General features: G+C 32.8%; 1 protein-coding gene across 1 annotated transcript in view; it reads left to right on the forward strand.

Moving 5' to 3' along the window:
- Positions 1-71: 71 nt before the first annotated feature.
- Positions 72-2,296, forward strand: part of tmem71 (transmembrane protein 71) — an 8,906-nt gene continuing 6,681 nt past the window's right edge. Inside the window, exon 1 of the mRNA XM_016564244.1 lies at positions 72-147. The gene's annotated coding sequence lies outside the window, so the exon portion shown is untranslated. The remainder of the gene's footprint in view (positions 148-2,296) is intronic.

The raw sequence follows: 2,296 nt of genomic DNA on the forward strand, positions 1-2,296 counted from the left end.
CCCCCCACCCCCCCCTCTCTCTCTCTCTCTCTCTCTCTCTCTCTCTCTCTGTCAGAAGGCGTGGTTCTTGATGTGTGTCAGTGTTTTGTAGATAAGCGGACAGACTTGATCCGCACCGCACCGCTATCCGCATTCTCCCCGGTTTAGGTAAGTTGTTTTTCTCTTGTTTCTGAATCTTTGTAGTTTCATATGTTTTGCGCAGTAGATGCAGAGCAGATACAGCGCTAAAGAATGTGGCGAGAGGAAACCGGATGTTAGTATCGCATTACGCTTCGGCATAATCACTTTATAGCCAATATTATCTTTATACAATGTGAGATTTTAGATTTATTACATTGTACGATTATCATATACAGTATAAACTCACAGCTGGATATGTGAGTGAATGTTTCTCGTGCATCTCGTATCAGCTTCAGGCCGCGCAACAAAGACTCGAGGAGCGTCGCGTCTGAACGCAGAATTAAACTAACAGACTTCAGAGCATGAAAACAATGAGGACGCCAGATTTCGTGTAAATATCACAAAAATATTTATTCTGAGTAGAGAATATCCCCTTTAAAATAATCTATTATTATTATTCTGAGTAGAGAATATCCCCTTTAAAATACTCTATTATTTTTATGACTATTATTATTATTGTTGTTTTTATTATAAATAAGTCAAATTATTTATGAAAGGTACACCATAGACTGTAAGGTAGACTATTTCATTTATTAATAAAAACTAGTAGAGTAGACTAAAGTACATTAAGATATTTTTAAGAACTGAAAAAAAAAATAAACAGATAAATCTTAGAAAACATAAAACCGCTAAAGGAACTTAGAAACAGACATTGCATCATCAATCAGTAATAGTAATAATAGAATTAACATTAACACAGCTTTTGCAGATTTGTACAATATGCTGTGAAATGTAATTTTTTTTCTCTTCAGCCATATATTGGTTAAATCACAATCACAATTCTCATTATATAAAGTGAGTACACAAGAATGAAAGTAATAGAAATAGATAAATTATTAAATAATAATTGCCAATAGAAATACATTTTTATTTACATTTTGAGCTCTGTTTGTGTGTTGCTATGCATGTGTGTGGTTTTGTGGTTGGCATACATTTCTGTAATGAGCTGTGATATTGCAGCTACTCATTTCACTTATGCTCTGCATATACTTATGCTCTTATTTTATGTATTTGCAACTTTTAGTTATGCTAAAAATGTCTTCTAATGTTAAAGTCATTTTATGTGTCTTGCTCACAGAGACTACAGTAAATTAGTGAGGGTTTTGGGGACTTTCTGTTCAAACACAAGCATAAGTTGCAGAAGTGTGTCATGTGATCACTCTGGGAACAGATTTTTTAGAAAAACAAATGAGCTGATTTTGTGTGTGTGTGTGTGTAGGGAGAGAGAGCGAGCAAGCATGTGTTATTGTACTCCCTCATTTTTTGCCGTTAGTCTCCTCTGCTTCTCTGATAGCAGCACCTACATGCACAACACTCTGTTCAGCCAATCAGTTTATTTCTAGCCAGGAAGTGGTTAACAGGAAGTACAGTTTGTGGTCTCCACCTACTTTGCCAGCATCATCCCCCTTTGGATCATCATGGCTTCCTGATCCCCCTCCCCATCCTACTCTCTTTACATTCTGCCAGACACCCCTCCCCATTTTTCATTAAATTATACATTTTATTTCATGAAATACATTTGTTTGTGAACATTTGCTCTATTTTATATAAATATTAAATATTAAACTCATTTGACCTAATTTATTTAGAAATCCATTGCACAAAAGAATGCCTGTAATTCCACTTCCAAGTGTAGGATCATTTTAAATTTTGCTTTATTTTTCATATATATTTAATTCTTAACCATTTTTTTTTATATCTTTGGGATTTAAAAAAATATTTTTATTTAGAAAAATGTACAAATGTACATATTTTTAAGACTTCAACAGAGATTTAACTGAAATTTAAGGATTTAAAGTACAATTATGTAGTTCTGTCTTTTGCATTGTTTTTCATTAATGGTTCTTTAGCTCTATAGCTGAAAAGTCATGGATCTGTGAATATTGTTAATTTGGCCTTGCTTCCAGAATGCAAGTGATCTTATGTTACTGACCTTGAATCATTGCCAGTCTTTTTCATGCTTCACAATCTCCATTTATTACTGGTTTATACATATATCAATATATGTTTATTTTTGCTTTAATTGTATCATAGTTTAATTTATGGTTTATTTGTTGCATGGCCTTAATGTGAAGCAAGGAATTATATATATATATATATATATATATTTTTTTTT

This window comes from Sinocyclocheilus rhinocerous, unplaced genomic scaffold, assembly GCF_001515625.1.
Source record: "Sinocyclocheilus rhinocerous isolate Xijiao unplaced genomic scaffold, SAMN03320098_v1.1 scaffold919, whole genome shotgun sequence".
Lineage (NCBI taxonomy): Eukaryota > Metazoa > Chordata > Actinopteri > Cypriniformes > Cyprinidae > Sinocyclocheilus > Sinocyclocheilus rhinocerous.